The sequence below is a fragment of the Protopterus annectens genome, chromosome 4.part1, assembly GCF_019279795.1.
Source record: "Protopterus annectens isolate FY-2018-M chromosome 4.part1, PAN1.0, whole genome shotgun sequence".
Lineage (NCBI taxonomy): Eukaryota > Metazoa > Chordata > Ceratodontiformes > Protopteridae > Protopterus > Protopterus annectens.
Genome location: NC_056734.1, coordinates 534,435,625 through 534,462,562, shown reverse-complemented (window position 1 = coordinate 534,462,562; position 26,938 = coordinate 534,435,625). Strand labels below are relative to the sequence as shown.

Genomic DNA, 26,938 nt, shown 5'->3' with positions numbered 1-26,938 from the left:
ATTATCAATTTTAGGGAGTTCAGGGTGATCCACTTAAAAGCAAACTATATTTTTCCAAAAATAACAAAAAAAAGTTGCACTTTATGCCAACTTCTCTTAATCCCTCAGTAATTTTGTGCCAAAAATGATTTCCCATCATACAGGTAATTTGCCTGAAAATATCAAACTCAAGTTAGTTAAGTACAACCAGACAGATGTTATTATAGGTACTACATATAGAAATTAATGTGCTATAAAAAATCTGATGGGGAAAATACAGCCATTTTGCTCAGACACCAGCATTTAAATTTGCGTTTACCATTGTTAAATGTGAAAGAAACTTACACAGTTATTTACCCGAATTCTTTACAAGAGAGATTGTTTCTGTTATGTGGTTTGGTTCAGAAAGGAGTTAGCTTTACCTACAATCCAATCATTGAAAAGCAGAAAGATATGCTTAGCTTTCAAAAGTTCTATTATTTTATTTTCCTTTTAGAAACACAAGTACTGAATCTCTCCTCCAAGGAGAGAGCCTCTCAGGTGCATTCATTTATAATGGAGCCTTCACTGACTGAAATTTACAATATTGTATGAAGGATTTGCCACATACTTTAAGACTGAAAGGCTTTGAATGGAAAAGTGTCTCATAGGTTTGCAAATGAGAATGCATCTAGCCTTAGAAATCAATTTCATATAAACTAAGGCTGGGTACAGTTGTACATTTTCCCCACAAAAGCTCAGAATTCTACATTTTTTTACTGCATACATTTAAATGAATCCAGATTATTTCTGAATCTGATTCAGTTTTTCACCACTGAACAACACTGCAGTGGTAGCATATATTGTTCAGTTATTCAAATTTAACTTTGGGTTATACCCAGAAGTTTTGTTACACACATCCAATCTCTCAGAAAGTGCAACTCAGTAAGAGATACAGGAACAATTTAATTGTTATTTTTCATGTATAATGTAAGCCTGCAGTGATAAAAAGAATTTCAAAACTACAGGTTTGTTGTGTGTGTAGGAAGTTAGTTTGAAAGGGCTAAACCAATAAGCAGAAATATGGATTTCTGGGTACTACAATACAGTGCAAGATTTGGAGAAAGCTATACTTTCAGACATTGTACTATATATGTTTAAAGCGTACTATCTCTCCCTTTAATTAATTCATCAGGACAAGAGAATTATGTTTCCTTTATGACAACTTCTAGCAAGTTGCTGAGGTGCCTTTGAAGATTAAGCAGTCAAGGGTACTAATGGGAGCTGCTAAGGAATATTTTGTAGTACAACAGACATATAAAAGGGTTGTAGATTATATACACAGTCCTGCTGCTTTTAAGATGCAATTAACTTTGATGGAGTTTATGCGAGATGTTACTTTAGTATTCCAGTTCTTTCTAGTAAATTTGTTACTGAAGTTACATCATTTTCTGCGTCTCTTCATGATGGCCATTCCTGACTCCATATCAAGGTGTATACATTTTACAGGGATATTTTTCCATATTCCATTGGGGAGCAAAAGCAGGTACAGACACACAATACTGAAAAAAGGGAGCAATATTGTGCTGCAGACTTTTGCCCATTTATGGTTAGAAAATCTTCCACATATATTGGTCCATGCTTTTCCTTGATGAAATGCTAAGTGTGAATTTAACTAATTTATACTTAAAAAGAAAAGGTGTATTCCCATGCAAAGGCTACATCACTTGTACCCATACAGGGATTTGTAATACATGGAAGTGAATATTTTAAGTAAACAGTTTGATTGGAGTGCAGTGGTTATAGTTTATTCTGTGAAATGTTACTGAAACACTTTTTCTAGTGTCCAGTTTATGACATTTCAAAGTCTCATTTTACAACGAGTAATCATAAATCAGTAGACTACCCCAGTACACAATGCAAACATAAAATAAAAATGTCAGGAACAATTAGCTGGATTCCAGTTGTTGGACATCATAAAAAGAGATTCACGATTCTGATCCTACAAATGTAACAGTTATGGTGCTCTTCCAATCCTCTCAAGGTCCGAGGTAGGGGAGTGTAAAATAACTCACACCATAAAATAGAATATGTTTCTCAAGTTTAATACTGTCATTTTAACAGAGGAGCTAACAATAAAACAATCCAGAATAAATTTCTGTAATAATTAAACTTGCTCAGCCATCTTTTCATTAATTTTGGTGGTGTCGGCATGTTCATTGGTTTTCAGTATTTACAGAGCTTCCAATTGTCACAGTAATGCATGGGAAGAAAAATAAAGGAAAAGAGAGCTTTGAAATCATTAATTGAGATGATTCTATCAGTTATTTGCTATCAAAGGAAGTGAAAAGAAATATTTGAAGATTAACTAATGTTTACTTACTGCAGGGCTTCAAGACTACACAGCAGTGAATGTTCCAGGCTGATATAAGCAATAACAAATCGACAAGATTCATTTGCATGACCATCTTGTTATATTTTCAATAGACTTTATAAAAAATGCATTGATTAGTGAAACTAGAATGTTGCCAAGAAAGGCGTATCTAAATAGTCTGAATTGACTCTATCCCCTGAGGTCTTGCTGTCATCTAGGTTTTAGGTACCGAATACTCATCTCAAAAAGATTTCTACAATTTCCCTACCATACAGGTTGTTAGTTGCTTTGCAGTTTCTCACCCAGTGCCCTATTCTCACTTCTGCAGACTACAAATCATGTCTAACCTTTACAGGCATATATCAAAACATGGTGTTACGCATTATTTTAAATTTGCTATCATTGATAAGGTTAACATCACAGCATTTGGGGGGAATGTAAAAGCTCTTTTGGCCATGAAAGAGAGCAAATGGCAAATTACCACTGATGCCACAAGATTGCCTGGCATCAACGATTTTATTAGCATAAAACCGTTCTTGCAGTTAGCATAGGGTCTTGGAATAGCGTCCCGCTTATACATACATACATTCCTCTTGTACATTCCCATTGTATTTCATACATTTTTTAACATTTTTAACACTTTTAACACCTTGAACAGTCTATCAATTAATCATTTTAAATTAATAATTTTAAATTAATCAATTAAAAAATTCATAATTTTTACTATTTATAATATATTTCACAACTATCATTTGATATAGTCATATTTATTGTTATATTTAGGTTTTCTAGCAATTATCAATTGGTAGGTTTACATTAAGCGTAAGGTTTTTATTAAACGTAAGATTTGTTATTAGTCCCCAGGAGACATTCAATCATTTTTTAGCATACATTATATATTTTTATATTTATATATTTTTATGTTAAGGACAATATTTTTATGTTGTGGACATTATATATTACCAATGTATTACTTTTTATTCAAGATGGCAATTCACTTTGTTAGGATAGGAATTCTCTAAGAAAGGATGTGTGTTATGAATATTTGTTTGTACATGCACCTTTAATTCTTTGATTGAAGTGGCTTTTTGGCGCCATAATGTGTTTAAATTGAAAGAGCAGTTACATACCTATGTTCTGAAGAAGTCTGCAAGTGTCAGATGAAAGCGCTTAACCTGGGATTTATTGTTTTTCTGTTTTTGCGTAATAAACTATTTGCTTTGTGTCCGAGCCGAGGAATTATTGTGGTTGCCTTCCACACCAGTTTTTCTCACTTACGTTGTTGCCGTACTGTGTTATTCTCTTGAAGAGTGTTAGTGAGGGTCTCTGCCTAATGTAGTTAGGAATTTTGTTCCAAAGGATGGGGAGTCTCTGTGACAGGAATCTATCCCTCCAGCAAGTTCTATTTATTGTTGTGGTGAGGTTTAGCTCACTACAGCGAGTGGCTCGCAGTGACTTGGATTTCTTTAGGTGGAGCATGTCCATCAATTGAGTTGGACATGGCTTTGTAAGTCAGGCAGAGATCACCTCTGAGTAAGCGATATGCCACTGAGTACAGCTGGAGTTTTTCCAGTCGGGTTGCATAGGACATATGTTTGAGGCCAGTAATCCTCTTGGTGATGTGCTTTTGTGGTCTTTCCAGTTGTTAGAAGTGTCTTGTGATGTACATTCCAAATGGGGCATTGTACTCTATGATGGGTCTGATGAGTGACAAGTATAGGGGCACTATAACCTCTTTATTTCTAGATGTGAACCCCTTGGTAATTAGATGGGCCACATAGAAGGATTTCCTAACTACTTTGGTAATATAATTGTCAAAGGAGAGATTACTATCTACCTGGGTCCCCAGATCTCTTATTACCTCTTCTGTATTAAGGGGGCTGCCACCTATCTGGTAATTCGTGGGTGTTTTGTTGTTCCCAAATGGGATGACTATGCATTTTTTGGCATTTAGCTTGAGACCATGACTTTGATACCAGGTATATGTCTCAATAAGGCCTTTTTGAAGGATGTCCGTGTCAGCCTGAGAGTCAATTATGGCTCTCAGTTTGCAGTCATCGGCGAATTTGGTTAGCCATAGTCCTCCTGTGTTTCCCTGTACTTCTGAGAAATATATGCCAAACAAGTAGGGGTCCCAGAACCGAGCCTTGCAGGACACCACTTGTGACTGGTTTAGAGTCGGACCTGGAGCCCGCTATTCTTACCGTGTGAGTTCTGTCTGTAAGCCAGTTGGCAACCCATCTTGTGACATAGGGGTTTATGTTCAGGCTGGTGAGTTTTTCTATAATACCTGAGTAAGGAATGGTGTTGAACGCCTTGGCGAGATCAAGGTAGGCTGTGTGAACCATCTTTCCCTCATCTATGGCCTTGGCGACTGTCTCAAAGAAGTCAACCACGTATAGTAGGCATGATCTGCCCTTAACAGAGCCGAATTGTGTCGGGTCAAGTGTTTGGAGGTTCCCAATGTCTTTGTTAATGAGTTCCATGATGATGCGCTCCATAGCCTTGCAGACCAGGCTAGTCAGGCTTATGGGGCGATAGTTACCAGGGTCAGTTGTGGCCCCTCCTTTGTGGAGTGGAATAACTGTTGCTGTGCGCCATTCTATGAGCACGTAGCCTGTGGAGAGGCTGAGGTTGAACAGTGTGTTTAGGTGGGGGGTTAGTTCATTCTGTAGTTCGTGCAAGACGCAGCCTGGGACACCATCTGGCCCCACTGATGCTGTGTTTTTGGCTTTTTAAAGGGCTGTTTTCACCTGTGCTTCTGTGATTTCCGGGACACTACACTTTTCTGGCATTGTTGTGGGCCCTTTTGAAGGTGAGAGGGAGTTGAAGTTTGCACTGAATCTATCTGCCAGGATGTTGGCAATATCAGTAGGTTCAGTATATTTTGTGCTATTTTGCTCTAGCTCAGAGCATATCAGGGAGTTGCCACTTAGATTCTTGACATAGCTAAAGAAGGCTTTGTGTTTATCTTTCGAATCCTTGGCTATTTTTCTTTCGAATTTATGATATCATGAGGGACCTTAGTTTCTTACCGATACTGATCAGGGATGTCTTTTCTTCTTGGATTTGCTTTTTTTCTGAACTAGTTTCCTCCTTCTGTTGTATAACCTGTTTATGGCAGGGGCCTACCAGTCTGGTTTCCTTCTCTTAGGGAAGTGAGTCTTGGTCTTGCTAGGGATGGCACGATCCATGCATCCTTGTAGGCGCTCATAGAGTGCAATTGTAAAGGATTCTGCATCTTGGGAAGTGTTATCCTTTACCATGGGGGCTGTGAAACTTACCACCTCTGCCTTAAGTAAGGTGAAGTTTGCTTTAAAAAAGTTTTTCACTGTGGTTTCCTTGGTTGGGGGTTGTGGTGGGGTGTGGACATCCAGGGTGATTAGTTTATGGTCTGATCTAACCAGTGACAGGTTGACCTCCGGTACGGAACACCTGTCGCCCATGTTGGTGATGACCAGGTCCAATATGTTGTGGCCTCTGGTAGGGGAGTTTACCAGCTGATCCGGGCATTTGAGTTGATAAATTCCAGGAAGCACTGAGCCTGGGAGTTTGTACTCAAATAGTTTTCCCAGTTAATGGTAGGGTAATTGAAATCGACCAATGTCAGGGTGTTTGGTAGGACCTTCATGTTTTCCAATGTCTCCAGATAGGCGGAGTGGTGGTCATGGTGGGTGATCTGTAGCAGACCACAATTTGCATTGCAGATTTGCCCGATGTTAGTTGCACATGGATGATCTTAGAGATATCATGCTGCGCCACTAACCTGGAGGTGTGAGTATCCTTGATGAATATGGATACACCCCCTCCTTTTGTGTTTTCATCCGTGTTCTGTGGCCGAAATGTGTGGTATGAGTTGTAGCCCAGTAGTGCTGGAGTGCTCTCTGGAGCCTTGAACCAGGTTTCAGTTACTGCACAGATGTCGACGTTCTCCATACTTAGGAGTGCTTCGAGCGCATGCATTTTGAGATTTAAACTCCTGGCGTTGAGTAGCATAACCCTCATTTTTTTACTTGTGCTGTTTACAATGGTGGGTTTGAATTTTGAGCCTTGCCTAAAAAAGGCACTATAGGGGCAGCAAGAGCCTTGGCCAGTATTCGAAAGCCAAGGGGTGACAGGTGCAAGCAGTCTCTTGCGAAGCAACGCAGCTTGTCGAGCATGTTATCCCAGGCTGATAGACACTGGATCCCCTTTAAATGACACTAGAAGCTTAGCCAATTGTTGAAATTGATCATATTTTCTTTATACTGAGGTATCATTCTTGGTGAGGGGAGGATGCTACTCAGAGTCAGGGTCATACCCGCCTGGGTTACATGATCAGAGAGCTCTTCCATGTCTCTTTTCATGTAGTCCAGGGAGGTACATTTCAGGTCATTCACACCAACATGAACAATGAGAGAGTCATATTTGTACTTGTTCTGGAGTGACATAATCTCTTCCTATCCCCTTCTCTCTACCCCTGCTATAACTCTCATTTGATACCTATGCAAGGCTCCTTTCACTTCTACTTTTATATTCTCCACCGTATAAACTAAGGTATTTTGAAAATACTTTCTGACATGTTTTGTAAATATTTAGTGAAATGTTTTTAAACTGTATACTGCATTAAAGATTTCTAATGATTTGTCTAAATTTGTATAATGTCTTATGGAGCTTTTCTCCCTTGGACCCCAATGAAAATGGGCTCTTCTGGGCCCAATGGACTATCCCGGTAGACTGTAAAATAAATAAAATAAAATAATTAATACATACAACTAAGCACAGCCATAATTATGTACATAGGCAGGTATGAAAAGCAAATGCTAGCATTTTAGGGGTACTCAGTAGCTGAGAATAATTTGCATATCAGTTTCCATTAGATCTCCAAACCACTGCAGTTAACAGTGAGACCGAACACATTTCTACATAAAAACTGTAAACGATAATCTCAGCAACAGGATAACGATGATGACAGCTACAAGTGATACAAATACCAGTGACAGCTTGAGTTCCTAGTCTGCGAACTGGAGATGTCATGGAGTTGGGCAAGTAATACTATCAGTCCTGAAGGAGAAACACGTGTACAACAAACAACTGGAATATTAGAATGGGACAGTCTGGGGAGGAAAAGAGGAGGCAGGGATTGAAAAAAGAACAGGCATAAGCTACCTGGAAGACTGACAAGTCATGGAGGACTAATTTATGTAATGGAAAGTTACCTGAGGAACAAAAGTTACAGTACCTTTCATTACTGTTTTCAGGGGCTGCTACAAACTATTTCAGAAAGTACTGGCTTGATCTGACAACACTCCACTAGAAGGGAATTTAATGACTGCATGCAAGTCCCTGTGCTGGTTGCAGGCTTTGCATTTAGAATACTTATTTATCTCCTTTGCACATGCTGGTGCGAGATGTTTGCAATTTCACTAAAAGCATTTTATATAACAGTTAATTAAATGACTGAGTTGCTTAAACTTTTTTCTGTTTTGGATATCAGACTACCACAATTTGGGAGCTTAAGGCAATAGTTGGATGTCATACTATGGTTACTTACAAACATGGTACCTCACTTCCAGCCTATCTACCCTTGTACTGAGCAAAGCCAAAGAGGACGATCAATTAAAACAAAAGGTTAAAAACAAGAACAATCTGGGCAAAGTTAACTAAATTCAAAACTAAAATAACTTAGTAATTTTTCAGCTGCACAAAAACTCCAAATGCTGATTTACAGTGAATACTTAGGGAGTGCTGCTCAGGGGTGTAATCAGAAAATTAGACTGTGTACTCACAAACTCTTTTTACCGCCCTCCCAAACCAGCTGGCATTTTAAAAATTGGACATATCTTTCAAAACATTAGCCCCACCCCTGCAGTTAATAAATATACATATAAGTTCCAGTTTTTCCCTCTAAAACTATTGATATGTACAAGTAATTCTGGTATCAAGTGATGTACCTGTTTTAGATGCATTACATTAGACAACTGTATACATAATGTAGCCTGGAAAAAGCTACAAGGTTTCTGAATGATGCAAAGAAAAATGTACTCCGCAGAGTACAAGGAGTATGCCTGGCTACACCCTTGGTACTGCCGACTGTGACTATATTTAGTATCCTATCTCTGTGCTTTTGTCAGAAAAGAGCCTTTTATTACCAGTAGTGCCTTGCTTGTACTTGCAGTTTTATTTATTTTAACTAAACAAAAATCCAGAGCCACATCTGAAGAACTGAAGTACTAAAGAAACATAACCCTTTCCTGCAACCCTGCTTGGTTAGTGGTTAGATTAGTATTAACATGACAGAATAAAGCAGATTTGCAATGTGTACTGGATGATGTTTATGCTTTTTGCAGTGCTGGCACATTAATTTTATGTATTCTTCTGCATGCTGGGACAGATGTGGGGAGCGTGGTAACCAATTCCAGCACTGTTGAAATAAAATAATTTGTAAAGGGAGTGGTTGCATTTTGTAAAATGCAGCACCACCCAAATGCTACACTGTCAACATTGAACAGCAACAAAGGTAGCAAAGACCCTTGTGGTACTCCATCCAGCCTGGATCACTCTGGGATTTGAGGTAGCAATTTTATACACGTTTGCTTTCTGCTTTTCATGTAAATATTTTATTTTTTGAATGTATTTATTTAGAACTGATGATCAAGTTAGAATACTGCTCAATAAACAATTGCAGAGTCTGTCTGGAAAGAACACAAAACAACCTAAATCACAGAAATGTCAAGTAGAATTGTTTACTGAGTAAAGTGAAATAGTAATAATAATATTAATATTTCTAAAAAACTAAACACTCTGCAAGTGATTACTGAGTTTCCTACAACACTAAAATCCTTACATAGAACAAGAAACCATACACATCAATAGTTATCCTATAATGCACCTGGTCCTAATGTGATCAGGTATGATGTGGAATTTCCCATCAATTCCCGAAGGTAGAAAGAAGCACAGATGGAGGTTTAAAGCCATCTGTGCGTTACCTGTTCTATCTTGTTGGTAACGGGGCTCTAAGCAGGCCTAAATGTCTACTGCCACTTTGTCAGTTAGTGTACATTTATGGCTATGTAGAACAATGGCTTCCTTCAGCAGAGAAGGTACTGCATTTTCAGGTTTCTGTTCACCAGTAGCCAAATAATAATAGAAATAAAATATGCTAGGTTTATATCTGGTCCTGTCAACGATCTAGATTTGAATGACAGAACATACTTCTTTGCTGGATGTAAACCATTCACATGAATTGTATTTATTCTTCTGCATGCTAGAAGAGGTGTGGAGAGTGTGGTAACCAATTCCAACACTGATGGAATACAAATAATTTGTAAAGGACGTGGTTGCATTTTGTCAAAGCAGCGGTACCCAAATGCTATACTGCCACCACAACAATTGGAAAAAGCTGTAGTACACCTCAAGAATCTTTTCTTATGTAAATGATACGCTCACTCTCTCAACTGATTATGTAATCAAAACTGAGATCAATGCATTTAGATAAAAAAAAAATCCCCACAATTTGCAGCAATTTAACATTTGGTAACTATGTAGCTACACTGGTTAAGAGACCCTTTTCAGGCACAACCCTAGCAACTGTGTCAACTATATAAAATAATGAAAATTACTTACAACTATCAGCAATCAGTATGTTGGTTTAGTAATCATACACGGCAATCTCTAATTTGCTGGATTTATTTTTATAAAAATTATAATAGTAAAGAAATGAAAAACAATGACAGGTGGTTAGGTATAGGACAACTGCATCTGTTTTATCCCACTCTGACTTTTGCTTCACTCCTGAGCAGGCTTGTCCCCAGAAAATGCTGCTGCCCTTAGAACTCCTCCTCCTCCTTTTCAGTCACTGAATCCATGTCTGGATCCTGCCCCCTTTTCAGTCTTATTGAATCCATGTCTGGATCCTGCCCCCTTTTCAGTCTTATTGAATCCATGTCTGGATCCTGCCCCCTTTCAGTCTTATTGAATCCATGTCTGGATCCTGCCCCCTTTCAGTCTTATTGAATCCATGTCTGGATCCTGCCCCCTTTCAGTCTTATTGAATCCATGTCTGTATCCTGCCCCTTTCAGTCTTATTGAATCCATGTCTGGATCCTGCCTCCTTTCAGTCTTATTGAATCCATGTCTGGATCCTGCCCCCTTTCAGTCTTATTGAATCCATGTCTGGATCCTGCCCCCTTTCAGTCTTATTGAATCCATGTCTGGATCCTGCCCCCTTTCAGTCTTATTGAATCCATGTCTGGATCCTGCCCCCTTTTCAGTCTTATTGAATCCATGTCTGGATCCTGCCCCCTTTCAGTCTTATTGAATCCATGTCTGGATCCTGCCCCCTTTCAGTCTTATTGAAACCATGTCTGGATCCTGCCCCTTTCAGTCTTATTGAATCCATGTCTGGATCCTGCCCCTTTCAGTCTTATTGAATCCATGTCTGGATCCTGCCCCCTTTCAGTCTTATTGAATCCATGTCTGGATCCTGCCCCTTTCAGTCTTATTGAATCCATGTCTGGATCCTGCCCCTTTCAGTCTTATTGAATCCATGTCTGGATCCTGCCCCCTTTCAGTCTTATTGAATCCATGTCTGGATCCTGCCCCTTTCAGTCTTATTGAATCCATGTCTGGATCCTGCCCCTTTCAGTCTTATTGAATCCATGTCTGGATCCTGCCCCTTTCAGTCTTATTGAATCCATGTCTGGATCCTGCCCCTTTCAGTCTTATTGAATCCATGTCTGGATCCTGCCCCTTTCAGTCTTATTGAATCCATGTCTGATCCTGCCCCCTTTCAGTCTTATTGAATCCATGTCTGGATCCTGCCCCTTTCAGTCTTATTGAATCCATGTCTGGATCCTGCCCCTTTCAGTCTTATTGAATCCATGTCTGGATCCTGCCCCTTTCAGTCTTATTGAATCCATGTCTGGATCCTGCCCCTTTCAGTCTTATTGAATCCATGTCTGATCCTGCCCCTTTCAGTCTTATTGAATCCATGTCTGGATCCTGCCCCCTTTCAGTCTTATTGAATCCATGTCTGGATCCTGCCCTTTCAGTCTTATTGAATCCATGTCTGATCCTGCCCCTTTCAGTCTTATTGAATCCATGTCTGGATCCTGCCCCTTTCAGTCTTATTGAATCCATGTCTGGATCCTGCCCCTTTCAGTCTTATTGAATCCATGTCTGGATCCTGCCCCTTTCAGTCTTATTGAATCCATGTCTGATCCTGCCCCCTTTCAGTCTTATTGAATCCATGTCTGGATCCTGCCCCTTTCAGTCTTATTGAATCCATGTCTGATCCTGCCCCTTTCAGTCTTATTGAATCCATGTCTGGATCCTGCCCTTTCAGTCTTATTGAATCCATGTCTGATCCTGCCCCCTTTCAGTCTTATTGAATCCATGTCTGATCCTGCCCCTTTCAGTCTTATTGAATCCATGTCTGGATCCTGCCCCTTTCAGTCTTATTGAATCCATGTCTGGATCCTGCCCTTTCAGTCTTATTGAATCCATGTCTGGATCCTGCCCCTTTCAGTCTTATTGAATCCATGTCTGGATCCTGCCCCCTTTCAGTCTTATTGAATCCATGTCTGGATCCTGCCCTTTCAGTCTTATTGAATCCATGTCTGGATCCTGCCCCTTTCAGTCTTATTGAATCCATGTCTGGATCCTGCCCCTTTCAGTCTTATTGAATCCATGTCTGGATCCTGCCCTTTCAGTCTTATTGAATCCATGTCTGATCCTGCCCCTTTCAGTCTTATTGAATCCATGTCTGATCCTGCCCCTTTCAGTCTTATTGAATCCATGTCTGATCCTGCCCCTTTCAGTCTTATTGAATCCATGATCCTGCCCTTTCAGTCTTATTGAATCCATGTCTGGATCCTGCCCCTTTCAGTCTTATTGAATCAGTCTTATTGAATCCATGTCTTCAGTCTTATTGAATCCATGTCTGGATCCTGTCAGTCTTATTGAATCCATGTCTGATCCTGCCCCTTTCAGTCTTATTGAATCCATGTCTGGATCCTGCCCCTTTCAGTCTTATTGAATCCATGTCTGGATCCTGCCCCCTTTCAGTCTTATTGAATCCATGTCTGGATCCTGCCCCCTTTCAGTCTTATTGAATCCATGTCTGATCCTGCCCCTTTCAGTCTTATTGAATCCATGTCTGGATCCTGCCCCTTTCAGTCTTATTGAATCCATGTCTGGATCCTGCCCCTTTCAGTCTTATTGAATCCATGTCTGATCCTGCCCCTTTCAGTCTTATTGAATCCATGTCTGATCCTGCCCCTTTCAGTCTTATTGAATCCATGTCTGGATCCTGCCCCTTTCAGTCTTATTGAATCCATGTCTGGATCCTGCCCTTTCAGTCTTATTGAATCCATGTCTGGATCCTGCCCCTTTCAGTCTTATTGAATCCATGTCTGATCCTGCCCCTTTCAGTCTTATTGAATCCATGTCTGGATCCTGCCCCTTTCAGTCTTATTGAATCCATGTCTGGATCCTGCCCCCTTTCAGTCTTATTGAATCCATGTCTGGATCCTGCCTCCTTTCAGTCTTATTGAATCCATGTCTGATCCTGCCCCTTTCAGTCTTATTGAATCCATGTCTGGATCCTGCCCCTTTCAGTCTTATTGAATCCATGTCTGGATCCTGCCCCTTTCAGTCTTATTGAATCCATGTCTGATCCTGCCCCTTTCAGTCTTATTGAATCCATGTCTGATCCTGCCCCTTTCAGTCTTATTGAATCCATGTCTGGATCCTGCCCCCTTTCAGTCTTATTGAATCCATGTCTGGATCCTGCGCGCTTTCAGTCTTATTGAATCCATGTCTGGATCCTGCCCCCTTTCAGTCTTATTGAATCCATGTCTGGATCCTGCCCCCTTTTCAGTCTTATTGAATCCATGTCTGGATCCTGCCCCCTTTCAGTCTTATTGAATCCATGTCTGGTTCCTGCCCCTTTCAGTCTTATTGAATCCATGTCTGATCCTGCCCCTTTCAGTCTTATTGAATCCATGTCTGATCCTGCCCTTTTCAGTCTTATTGAATCCATGTCTGGATCCTGCCCCCTTTCAGTCTTATTGAATCCATGTCTGGATCCTGCCCCCTTTCAGTCTTATTGAATCCATGTCTGATCCTGCCCCTTTCAGTCTTATTGAATCCATGTCTGGATCCTGCCCCTTTCAGTCTTATTGAATCCATGTCTGATCCTGCCCCTTTCAGTCTTATTGAATCCATGTCTGGATCCTGCCCCTTTCAGTCTTATTGAATCCATGTCTGATCCTGCCCCTTTCAGTCTTATTGAATCCATGTCTGGATCCTGCCCCTTTCAGTCTTATTGAATCCATGTCTGGATCCTGCCCCTTTCAGTCTTATTGAATCCATGTCTGGATCCTGCCCCTTTCAGTCTTATTGAATCCATGTCTGGATCCTGCCCCTTTCAGTCTTATTGAATCCATGTCTGGATCCTGCCCCCTTTCAGTCTTATTGAATCCATGTCTGGATCCTGCCCCTTTCAGTCTTATTGAATCCATGTCTGGATCCTGCCCCCTTTCAGTCTTATTGAATCCATGTCTGGATCCTGCCCCTTTCAGTCTTATTGAATCCATGTCTGGATCCTGCCCCTTTCAGTCTTATTGAATCCATGTCTGATCCTGCCCTTTCAGTCTTATTGAATCCATGTCTGATCCTGCCCCTTTCAGTCTTATTGAATCCATGTCTGGATCCTGCCCCTTTCAGTCTTATTGAATCCATGTCTGATCCTGCCCTTTCAGTCTTATTGAATCCATGTCTGGATCCTGCCCCTTTCAGTCTTATTGAATCCATGTCTGATCCTGCCCCTTTCAGTCTTATTGAATCCATGTCTGGATCCTGCCCCTTTCAGTCTTATTGAATCCATGTCTGGATCCTGCCCCTTTCAGTCTTATTGAATCCATGTCTGGATCCTGCCCCTTTCAGTCTTATTGAATCCATGTCTGGATCCTGCCCCTTTCAGTCTTATTGAATCCATGTCTGGATCCTGCCCCCTTTCAGTCTTATTGAATCCATGTCTGGATCCCGCCCCCTTTCAGTCTTATTGCATCCATGTCTGATCCTGCCCCTTTCAGTCTTATTGAGTCCATGTCTGGATCCGGCTGGCTTTCAGTCTTATTGAATCCATGTCTGGATCCTGCCCCTTTCAGTCTTATTGAATCCATGTCTGGATCCTGCCCCTTTCAGTCTTATTGAATCCATGTCTGATCCTGCCCCTTTCAGTCTTATTGAATCCATGTCTGGATCCTGCCCCTTTCAGTCTTATTGAATCCATGTCTGGATCCTGCCCCTTTCAGTCTTATTGAATCCATGTCTGGATCCTGCCCCCTTTCAGTCTTATTGAATCCATGTCTGATCCTGCCCCTTTCAGTCTTATTGAATCCATGTCTGGATCCTGCCCCTTTCAGTCTTATTGAATCCATGTCTGGATCCTGCCCCTTTCAGTCTTATTGAATCCATGTCTGGATCCTGCCCCTTTCAGTCTTATTGAATCCATGTCTGATCCTGCCCCTTTCAGTCTTATTGAATCCATGTCTGATCCTGCCCCTTTCAGTCTTATTGAATCCATGTCTGGATCCTGCCCCTTTCAGTCTTATTGAATCCATGTCTGGATCCTGCCCCTTTCAGTCTTATTGAATCCATGTCTGGATCCTGCCCCTTTCAGTCTTATTGAATCCATGTCTGGATCCTGCCCCTTTCAGTCTTATTGAATCCATGTCTGGATCCTGCCCCTTTCAGTCTTATTGAATCCATGTCTGGATCCTGCCCCTTTCAGTCTTATTGAATCCATGTCTGGATCCTGCCCCCTTTCAGTCTTATTGAATCCATGTCTGATCCTGCCCCTTTCAGTCTTATTGAATCCATGTCTGGATCCTGCCCCTTTCAGTCTTATTGAATCCATGTCTGGATCCTGCCCCCTTTCAGTCTTATTGAATCCATGTCTGGATCCTGCCCCTTTCAGTCTTATTGAATCCATGTCTGGATCCTGCCCCTTTCAGTCTTATTGAATCCATGTCTGATCCTGCCCCTTTCAGTCTTATTGAATCCATGTCTGGATCCTGCCCCTTTCAGTCTTATTGAATCCATGTCTGATCCTGCCCCCTTTCAGTCTTATTGAATCCATGTCTGGATCCTGCCCCTTTCAGTCTTATTGAATCCATGTCTGGATCCTGCCCCTTTCAGTCTTATTGAATCCATGTCTGATCCTGCCCCTTTCAGTCTTATTGAATCCATGTCTGGATCCTGCCCCCTTTCAGTCTTATTGAATCCATGTCTGGATCCTGCCCCCTTTTCAGTCTTATTGAATCCATGTCTGGATCCTGCCCCCTTTCAGTCTTATTGAATCCATGTCTGGATCCTGCCCCCTTTTCAGTCTTATTGAATCCATGTCTGGATCCTGCCCCTTTCAGTCTTATTGAATCCATGTCTGGATCCTGCCCCCTTTTCAGTCTTATTGAATCCATGTCTGGATCCTGCCCCCTTTCAGTCTTATTGAATCCATGTCTGGATCCTGCCCCCTTTCAGTCTTATTGAATCCATGTCTGGATCCTGCCCCTTTCAGTCTTATTGAATCCATGTCTGGATCCTGCCCCTTTCAGTCTTATTGAATCCATGTCTGGATCCTGCCCCTTTCAGTCTTATTGAATCCATGTCTGATCCTGCCCCTTTCAGTCTTATTGAATCCATGTCTGGATCCTGCCCCTTTCAGTCTTATTGAATCCATGTCTGGATCCTGCCCCTTTCAGTCTTATTGAATCCATGTCTGATCCTGCCCCCTTTTCAGTCTTATTGAATCCATGTCTGGATCCTGCCCCCTTTCAGTCTTATTGAATCCATGTCTGGATCCTGCCCCCTTTCAGTCTTATTGAATCCATGTCTGGATCCTGCCCCCTTTCAGTCTTATTGAATCCATGTCTGGATCCTGCCCCCTTTTCAGTCTTATTGAATCCATGTCTGGATCCTGCCCCCTTTCAGTCTTATTGAATCCATGTCTGATCCTGCCCCTTTCAGTCTTATTGAATCCATGTCTGGATCCTGCCCCTTTCAGTCTTATTGAATCCATGTCTGGATCCTGCCCCTTTCAGTCTTATTGAATCCATGTCTGGATCCTGCCCCTTTCAGTCTTATTGAATCCATGTCTGATCCTGCCCCTTTCAGTCTTATTGAATCCATGTCTGGATCCTGCCCCCTTTCAGTCTTATTGAATCCATGTCTGGATCCTGCCCCTTTCAGTCTTATTGAATCCATGTCTGGATCCTGCCCCTTTCACTCTTATTGAATCCATGTCTGGATCCTGCCCCCTTTCAGTCTTATTGAATCCATGTCTGACTCCTGCCCCCTTTCAGTCTTATTGAATCCATGTCTGGATCCTGCCCCCTTTTCAGTCTTATTGAATCCATGTCTGGATCCTGCCCCCTTTTCAGTCTTATTGAATCCATGTCTGGATCCTGCCCCCTTTTCAGTCTTATTGAATCCATGTCTGGATCCTGCCCCCTTTTCAGTCTTATTGAATCCATGTCTGGATCCTGCCCCCTTTCAGTCTTATTGAATCCATGTCTGGATCCTGCCCCCTTTCAGTCTTATTGAATCCATGTCTGCATCCTGCCCCCTTTCAGTCTTATTGAATCCATGTCTGGATCCTGCCCCTTTCAGTCTTATTGAATCCATGTCTGGATCCTGCCCCCTTTCAGTCTTATTGAATCCATGTCTGGATCCTGCCCCCTTTCAGTCTTATTGAATCCATGTCTGGATCCTGCCCCCTTTCAGTCTTATTGAATCCATGTCTGGATCCTGCCCCTTTCAGTCTTATTGAATCCATGTCTGATCCTGCCCCTTTCAGTCTTATTGAATCCATGTCTGGATCCTGCCCCCTTTCAGTCTTATTGAATCCATGTCTGGATCCTGCTTCATCTCCACTTCGGGTATGAGAGGGAGATCACTGAAAAAAGTGCAGTTTCAACAGCTGTACAAACAATAGACACAGTTTTCTGCCTCAAAGTAGCAAAAAAAAAAAAAACAATGAAATTCCAGGCACATTTCAATCAACATCATAAGCATGATCAATTAAGTTAGTGCATTTCTTAAGACATTAGTAGCTCCTCATAATATTATAACAGTCATTCTGCTTTTGCACTGTTTCCATCTGTCATGTAAAACATGCTACATATTCACTACTACTGAAAATGCAGACACTAAAAACTTTACTAACTACAATCTCGCATCTCAGATACATTGAAGAAAAACATAACAAGACAGAGGCATGTGACTTTGTATTGTGGACTGCATCAGGTGAACAGCACTTTTCAATGAATTAGACTGCTATGGTATAATTTCTTTAAGGCAGTTCTTCCAGATGCTCCAGTGACTGGTACCATGAAATACAGTACAAATGTGGGTACTGGTACTACACTTTTAGTATATAAATGCATTATCCAGGACACTGAATTTTGAGATATACCTCTGGGTGAACAGGATTACACAACATAAGTGGCTACATGCTTCTCTCTTAATCAATGCCACCGCACAGATCTGATAACTTGTGACATATTCAAAAAGTTAAACACTTATTAACAAAGAGCAATAGTTTAACATTTGTGAGACAGAAATGGACCAAAACAGCAACTTCAAACAGAGAGGGGATTGTTTTTCAGTAAGCAAAAAAAGTCAATGACATTCAGCATTTTATGCCTATGTAAAAATATCTGATAAAAATGCATAAATGACAATACATATTACAAGGGATGATTTTAAGTAAAACATTGTAACCAAAAATAAAAATTACAAAAAAAAAAAAAAATCAGCACATTAATTTAGAGGTATAACTATTCTTTGTAAGTGGTTAGAAAAAAATCTAAGGAATTGGTGTGTGTGTGTGTGTGTGTGTGTGTGTGTGTGTGTGTGTGTGTGTGTGGGGGGGGGGGGGATTTTAAGAGCCAATAAACCCAAGCTAACCGAAGAATATTTTACCAGAAAGCATCAGCTGAAAGAGGTGCTCTCATATTCAAGACGTGTACTTGAACTTCCAGTCAGTACTTGAAATATCCATACTTCAGTGGAGATCGAGTGGAACTTTACTTGGACCTGTCCAATTGAACATCTGAATATAAAAATATTCTGCATAATGATGATGCAAGACAGAGCTGCATCACAAAACACTTTTTCAACATTATCAGTAACGCCAACACAATGGTACAACCAGTTAATACTTACAACACAGAAAACCACACATATTCCACAGTATGCCAGTTATTTTGGTAGCCATTATATTTATAAAGACAGCAGCAGCTTACATTATTTGGTTTTCGCGATGAGAAAACATCCAGTCTAAATGTTATATGCCCATTTATTTATCAAATTCCTGTTAACCTGCTTCAATTTGTCACAGTCTCTCAGCCGACTCAAATGCTATCAGCTCACATTCACTGTTGAGATTATCCCACAGAACGAAGTTCCCAACCCAGCTGCATAATGAAATATTGTTTCACTTAGTCAAGATTAAAAAGCACTGCACCATCATGAATCCAAAAACAGTGCAAGGAATGCTGTCACACAAAACTCAAACGTCATCATTTCTGCAATGAGAGCTTTACCCTCATACATGATCAACTGGGGGATTTGCCCTTATCCTGTCACACTGTAACTGTATTAAACCTGAGGTCACACAAACTTGGAAACATGGAGTAAACAGAAAGTTGGTTGATCTCACATCACAGTCATCCCAGACACCTCAGGGAAGCAACACAGACACCAAAGGGCCCACCCAACTAAATTCAAAATATTACAAAAGTATGACAGCACATGCACGATACTTTATCTTTTGTTGTATCTTAATTTTGAAGATGTATAATGTGCGTTACTGTAAGGTATATTTCAAAGAATTACACATTTTTTATTACTTTCATTGAGGCCTTCTTTTTTACTAGCTTTTGGGGTCAATCGTTTCAGTCTCCTCTTACATTTGCTCCTTTGCCTCTATGAGCACCTGATCCCAGTAATACCACACTGGAACCTTTTTCCTTTCTCTAGAGGGGAGTAATTGTCAGTGCCTTTACACAAGTTATTCAGGAATACTTCCAGCTTCTACATACAGTGTAATCAATGGTAAGCAGCAGAAACAAAATGGGTCCTCACTTTGGCAACAAGTAATCCATTACTACTTCATAATTGAAATGGTGTGCACTGTACTACATGAAAATATTCATGTAGCTTTCAGAGAGTCAGTAGATACTACACGATGTTCCTGAGTACACTGGGGGCAGTCATTTGCCAAGCTACACATAGTCTGTGCCTTTACTGGAAAACATGTCATTGGTCATTCACTGCTAACCTAGCAAGCACTTTGAGAAGCTGGGCTTGTCTATAATTCCGGATCAATGGAGGCCCTGCTGCCTCGTCATATTACCAGCATGGTAACAGAGTCTGAAAGTTTTCTTCTAGGAGTTATTCTGTAGATGCCTACCTCACGTGGTTAGAGTGTTTTCATGGTTACATTTTTTCATGATATGTAAATGGATGTATTTAACTACATTCAAAGAAACAGGCGCTACAAGAGAACTACCCAATCTGTCTCCTTCAATGAAATGTTCTGCAATTTCTTGTCTTCATTTCACAAATGAAATTGCTAACAATACTGAATGTTATGCAACCACATAAAGAAAAATGGCAGAAAACAGAGTACTACATGAAAATTAAGTTATAAATTAGCAAACAGTGCATTTCCATTGTTTTCCTACATTGTTACAGTAAAACATTGAGATTAAGACCCATGAGTGGAACAGTCAAATCATTTATTTTATTTGTTTCACATTTTAAAAAGTAGGGACCACTAACCATAACAGCTTTTTCCCCCAAGGACAACAAAGAATTTTTATTCCGCTTATATACAACTAGAATCAGATAAACTCAAATTAATTTATAAAATGTACATCTCATTGAAAGCCTCATCCTTAGCCTTTTGAGGCATGCTAACATGCAACGAAAATTATTTCAATACAATGCCAACATTATCAAAAATTACTCTGTTTACAGCAATACTAAACGGAACACTTAATCAAATAACTGTATTTAGCATACATTAATCATTATTTTCTGACAACAATATTTACTTAAAACAAGCGGTCATTCTCCATTGAGGACAGCAAAAAATGAGGAGTTACCTCAGTGTGCAGTCCAGGTAAGGTAGTCTATGTACAAAGAGGAGACCTCTACTGGCCATAATGGGCAGTGCATGCACATCTTCCCCCAAAACCGTATGCTAAACACATACGGATCATTACTATCCATGTTCCAGTCTGCTTTATTTTATTTAAGAATGCAAATTACATAAAACCTTGCACTTACAGATTTCTCTGCCAATCTAAAATGCATCAGTTGGTCACCTGTAGTTGCCCTGTGCATTTAATTTGCTTTGTAATGACTTTAAAACACAAAGGCTCATAAATAAAAACAAATGCATCGCCTCTGCTTAAAAACTTCTTGACAGCAAAACCTTATAGTTAATATGATTATTATCAATGCTAACAAAAATGCATATTAAATCACAAAACATGGCAACATCAGAATTTTACATCATGTCATAGAAAATCAGGATAAAAATATCACTAAATGTTATAATATTAATTTGATATGTTACAGTATTCCAAAAAGCAGATTCATCAATGACCTTCTTTAGGAGCACATGACATTAAACAGTTTCAGCTGAAGATTAAGGCCATCTCTTCCAGAATGCAAGTAACAAAAATAAAACAATATAACAAATGCTTAACGGTGGCCTAAAATTGTTTAGTAAACCCCCTTAACATCACTTTCTGGATTTATAAGGTATTACACAGGTATGTGCATAAAAATACACACTGGTTTGTTGATTATAAAATATCAACCCAGCTCAACCTTTATTATACAGCTAAGATGTAAAACCACAGACGAACTATGGAATAATGGTCCGCAAAAATGATAAAAAGTATGTACCCGCAATTTACCAAAAGTATAAAATTGCAGACACCTGGCCAGTGCCTTCCAATGGAAATAAATGAACAAAGAGTAAACTTTCACGCCTTTTATAAAATTATGTTTTGGCTAACTACACCAGGTAAAATCACAGCCACCAAGATAAGAATTTTGTTAGCGGAAACCTAATCTGTTAAATGCTAAGGTTTTAGCCACGAAGAAGCGTTTTGTGTTGGAAATTACTTTGCTGCTTGTGTTAGATAATGCATTATATAACTGCATTTCCAGCAACATTTTGGACACACTTATCAAAACATGAAATGTTCTGCCCAACTACCTCTACTCTGATGTATGTGGTACATGTGTTTCATGCAAAAATGACTGCATTAATTAAGTGAATTCTCTATTCAGAAAAAAATTTTTATTAATCTAAATATTCCAATTATACACTCAAGTATAAATTATCCACTATCTCTATGAACAAACATCTCTAACCTGGTTACTATAACAACTGAAAAATAAATACACAAATAAATAAGCAAAACCATTCTCTGCTAATGTTCAACATAAACATGTTTTGCTGGAAGTCTACTGGATTGCTCATAAAACAACAAGCTTCACAATTAACCTGCCAAGTGTCTGCTTTCATAGAAAATCTATTTTTTTATCAGACGTCTCAAAAACACCAACTATGGTAGGGGTGTGAGTCATGATGGGAACTGCTCCCATATCACAAGGTGTGGTTCAAAGGGTTTCCAAATATTTTGGTAAGGAGGCATTAGGACAGCTTAAATCCAACCATTGTATATATACAGACACACACACCTCTATCATTATGGATTACTGAAATTACATCATGCCCTTTTCTCCTTAATTTTTATTATCTTTAAGTTGACGAAAACGTGTGGCAAAGTAACCTAAGGGCTACTAATAAGGTAAGCTGACATGCTTTCAGGTTACCTTTTCATTGGTGGTCACTCTCTTTAAATCAGTACTGACAGAACATATAAAAAGACAATAAGCTATTCATTCTGATGCATTTCCAATGTAATTTCTTTTGTTGAATTAAAAGTTTAGTATACCTTTTAACAGATCATTTTTAGACTGAAACGTATTTGCACTTTACTCTAATCATTATAACATAAATGTAGGTCCACCAACTCTGTGGAATTCCATTTTGAACCCAAATTACCACAACTACACTTACCGTGTGTAAATTGACTGGTTTCTGAGCATTCCTACTGGGGTTACCATAACATGTATTTCCACTGGGATACCCTGTTATCCACTCAGGAGTCTATTTCATACTAATTATGCAAAAGATACAGTCTCTATTGTACAACAGAAAGTACTTTATCTAACATACCATTTTGTTGGTTGATAAAAGTTATTTTAAAAGAGAGTACTTCCATCACATGCTGTGTGACACATTCATTGTTTCAATGTTTAGCCCTAATCTGCATACAGATCAACTTGTACAATTTTTGTCACAACGCAATTTGTTTTTCTCTTTCATAGCTACCCTCTCAACATAGGATTTACTGTTTTTTTAATGAAATCAGAGGGGGAGAAATGATGAGTGTAGCAACTGGGTTTTCTATAAAATTCATAGGTACTTACTAAGTTATTGATCAGTGCAGAGCTGAAGAATCTTTTTACGTGTTCATGGTAGTTTTCAGCCCTTACATTTTGTCTGTGAATAACACAAAGGCAAGAACAAGAATATGATGGGACATTTACTTGTTGTTGCCTTTTACTATCTACATGAAATTATTATTGTATTTTGTGAGGTAACATTACACTGTTGTGACAGTAACTTTCATGGCATGTTTACAACTGTGTCCTCTGTTAGTAAAAATTCAAGTTCCATTGCTGACCTCAACTTAAACAATCTGTATCAAAGCATATTGCACTTCTAAAACTCGCAGTTCTTAAGCTTACAAATGCCAGACTAAATGAGATTCAGCATTTGCACGTAAACTAATTTGAATTACCGAGTTAAACAAGAAAAGTGTTACATTTTCGGGCACTTGCACTCCCAAAGAGTGCTGCTGTGGCATTTAATGCACACACATGTTGCATACTGAGGTATGCAAAATCTGCAGCCATCATCCTTTGCACAGTTACATAACTTCACCCAAATATTTCTACACTGGAATGCTTTCTGTCACAATTTTAAGTTTTGATGTTTAGCAGACCTACAGCTGTTTGCCAAACTGTGATCGATGCATCCCCGCTTTCAGCTTTACATATATGCACATAATGCAATTTTTATATCTGCTCACACCAGAATGGATCCAGACGTTTACAAATCCTGCACGCTCCCAGTCTCTGAAAAGCAATACAACTTGGGGATTGCCAATACCACCTGTTCTTTATTTTACAGAACTGCTGCTTATTTTAGGACACATTTTTGATCTCCCATCGCGGTACATTAAGATAAGCTGTTCAGCGTTGTTTATAGTTATAAATACAAAATAAAATACGTGATATGAACAGTTTTACAGCTTTTTAAATAGTGCACCTTCTATATAGGTCGGCGACAGCAGACAGAGCACAGACTCTTAAACAGTCTACAGGAGTTTTTTTTTTAACAAGCACTGACGAAATGAAAGAGCAAGATTCCTACCCTTTCGGCGTTTCAAGCTTAGATCCCAGCAGTTAAGATCCCTCCTATCCACCTTCACCCTGGAAATACCTTGGCTAAAAAAGTTCACTCTTTTCCTTTGAAAACGAGCGATCCCATCCCATGAACTACAGGGCACCGAGCAGCTGCCTAGTGCAAGCTAGGCTCTTAACAGCTCCGCCTTCATGGAACAACTAACACATCCTACTGCGTAGTTCGGCATGTTGACACCACCTGCGGTCCCACCCCTCGTTGTTAATACCATCACACCCTGCGGCAGCAAGAAGCCTTCCATAGTCTTCTTAAAGGCTCTGATTTGGCTTAGACTCCGTCTCGAGCAGTTGTAAGATGTAGAACTTGCCACCACTCTAACGTTATTTTGTGTCTCGCGCCACGGAGCTGAGCCGAAAATTGTGTTTCTTGATTTTGCAAAAGTTTTTTTTTTCAGTGGTGGTGGTGGAGGGTCTAAGGGGTGTGTAGTAAGTAGAAGCCTGCTCTGTTTTGTGCTGATTTTTAAAGGAGTGTAAGAACATGACCCGTCTAGATGGGTAAACCAAGTTCGCGGCTTCTCTTTTCCATTGGTGCGGTTTATTTTATGTTTTTACGGTGCTGAGCATGCCGGAAGGTAATGTTCCATGGTAACGTGGATGTGACAGGTCTGCGGCCAGATGCATTCCAGTGGTATGGAAATACTGGAATTTACATGGTCGCACTGCAGTCTAGTGGTTTGTAAACGTCAACATGGGACATAGGAATATCTCAGAATGTAAACCAGTTGTGCGCTAATTGTTGACTTGATTGTTGCTGTGGAAGGAAATTAATTGCGTGAAAGATCAAAAAGGGTTACAGTTTGTAGCATACATCATTAAACACTTTAAAATCAATCTGCATGTATGGTTCTGTTCAACGTTTCTGATTTTTATTAAAAGTCTAAATAATATCAGTTTGAAATAAAATATATGTGATTCTGGGGCCTGCCTTTGATTATTTTTCTCTTCCCTCGATTCTTGATTGTAGCGGTTGTTTCTTGTAAAGTTTTTGAGTCACACCTTTGTGATACACTTTTGTAGACTGCAGTGTCAAAATCGGGATGAATGTGAGGGTATTTTTAATTAATTTTAAGTATAGCTGTGGTTAATACCCCTACTTTACACCTAAACGTGTCCAAAATATGTCCTGAAGCAAACGGATCGGCTACCTTTCTTTTATAGCATACTTTGGAATGTTGGTGACTGTATGCTTTGCCATGTGAATCCAAGAAAACAACTTGAAATTTGTATGTATAGGGCTTACATTTATAGTCCAATAACCTGCCGATATCTTTAACCACAGCCAGGTTAGGTGTTCCTCAGGAGGAACCATTTTTAGATGATTGGCAGCTTTTACTACTTTCTGTCATGGTGTGTGGTAGTATGGTGAAGCGCTTGCACAATCTTTTGAGAGCACAGTGCTTGAGAGATGTGAACCAGTCTTGCAACTTTTCTAAAGATGCTCCTTCTGTAAGATTTCTGAAGGGGGTTTTGAACTTATAGGAAAGTATTCACCAGACATTAGTAAATCCCTTCAGCAAGTAGTCCAACTTGTAAACTATACCTTCAAAAATGCTGGTTGGACTCCAGTTAATTATAGATCTGTGGCTTGCTGTTCTACCCTACCAGAGCTGCTGAAGAGATCTAGTACAGTAGTTAAGGAACTTGCCATCCTAGCAAATATCTGTATCAATTTTTGTCTCCTCAGTTACCTTCTGTGATCCTTGTTCTGGATTAGTTTTTGGTCTGTTGGTAATTTATGGCGAGTTCTTTGATGTAGAGTTGAAATGTTGTACATGCTGGTCTTATTTTATTGAGAGAAATGCCTGACAAATGCTCATTCAGCGAGGCCACTGAGTGGAATTGACTGTAACATGATCTGGCATTGCCAGCGCCAACCATATGTATGTAGTAATGCCATATAGTTTTAAGCTTTGCTGTTTCTGATAGTGTTATACTTACTATTCTGAAATGAACTACATTTTTTCAGTTGACTTTTGTAAATAATGTAGTTTGTCAGTTTACAGAAGGTCATTTGCGGGGCGCATACTTGATACCGCTTTTGCTGGCACTAGTAATTAGTTCCAAAAATATTCCAAACAGTTTAGTAGTTACAGCTTTATAACTCTGCATTGTGTAACTGGGTTTAATTTGAATGATGTACCCAGTCTTCTTGGTAATTTATTTATTAAATATAATAGATTTTTTATCTAACCTGAATTATGAGGATGTTACATTCACACAAAGCCTCTTAATGATGTATTAAAATAATGTAGGACTTCAAGTATAAAAATAAGGACCCATGCTCTCACAGGCTGTATACAGGACTTCTGCAACTAGACTTTTAGCTGTGGGGCCCATTTTTAAAATGTTCTAAGGCAAATTATCAGTAGATTTTCCTAGAATTCTTTGAGATGTAGCCAGTTGAATTTCAGTTCCCCAGTCTCCTTTACCCATCAATGCAAAGTTTTGTATACCCTCAGCTGACTGGAATTCCCCCACCACCTCTTCTACATTGAACTGTTAACATTACATAAAGTCATACACAAACCATTTGCCTGTTCAGCTCGTATCCCTTTAATCAATATGTATTTTCCAAAAGGAATGCTTGGATCACAAGACAAAATAACTTCTCGCCATAAATAAGCCAAATAAATCCCCTGGACAAAGCCTATACTCATACTCAGTAATAAAAAATAAATGAAACTCCTTACCTCTATCCACCAGAATTATTTCTAACCTACCCACCTTTAAATGCTCTGTAAAAGACTACCCTTAAAAAATCTTGGACCTGCTCCTGTGCTGATCCTGGCTGAACTTACTCACTATACTTTGCTCACCCCCTTCAACCCAGCTCAGACTCACAATCCTTCCTAGGCTCCTACTCCACTCCTTTTTGTTTTCCCCACTACCTTACCTTATTGAATTCATCTCTGCTGACCTTTTCTCTACCTCTTTCCTGCCTTATCACCTAAGCTGCTTGAAAACACCCTACCCTGCACT

General features: G+C 39.7%; 1 protein-coding gene across 1 annotated transcript in view; it reads right to left on the bottom strand.

Moving 5' to 3' along the window:
- LOC122801246 (serine/threonine-protein phosphatase 2A regulatory subunit B'' subunit alpha-like) overlaps positions 1-24,792 on the bottom strand; it is a 1,986,253-nt gene extending 1,961,461 nt beyond the window's left edge. Inside the window, exon 1 of the mRNA XM_044070799.1 lies at positions 23,910-24,792. The gene's annotated coding sequence lies outside the window, so the exon portion shown is untranslated. The remainder of the gene's footprint in view (positions 1-23,909) is intronic.
- Positions 24,793-26,938: the final 2,146 nt, after the last annotated feature.